The sequence below is a fragment of the Alligator sinensis genome, unplaced genomic scaffold, assembly GCF_000455745.1.
Source record: "Alligator sinensis unplaced genomic scaffold, ASM45574v1 scaffold1318_2, whole genome shotgun sequence".
Taxonomy (NCBI): domain Eukaryota; kingdom Metazoa; phylum Chordata; order Crocodylia; family Alligatoridae; genus Alligator; species Alligator sinensis.
In genome coordinates this window covers 1-236 of record NW_005843067.1, presented here as the reverse complement: position 1 = coordinate 236, position 236 = coordinate 1, and positions in this window count along the sequence as shown.

The window sequence follows — 236 nt, the reverse complement described above, 5'->3', positions numbered from 1 at the left end:
TGTGCGTGTGCAGGGGCGAGAGGTGTGTGTGTGGTAATCAGGGTGTAGGCGTGTGTCTGTACATTTGCATGTGGCAGCGTGTGGGCGTGTGTGGGCATGTGGCTGTGTCTGGCTCCCCCTCCCTCCATGTGGGAGGAAGGAAAAACACAAAAGCCCCGAGAAGCTCCAGACACGTGCGAATGCACACACACAGAACCCAGGCATCCAGGTTAGACACGCACACATGCAGAACTCAG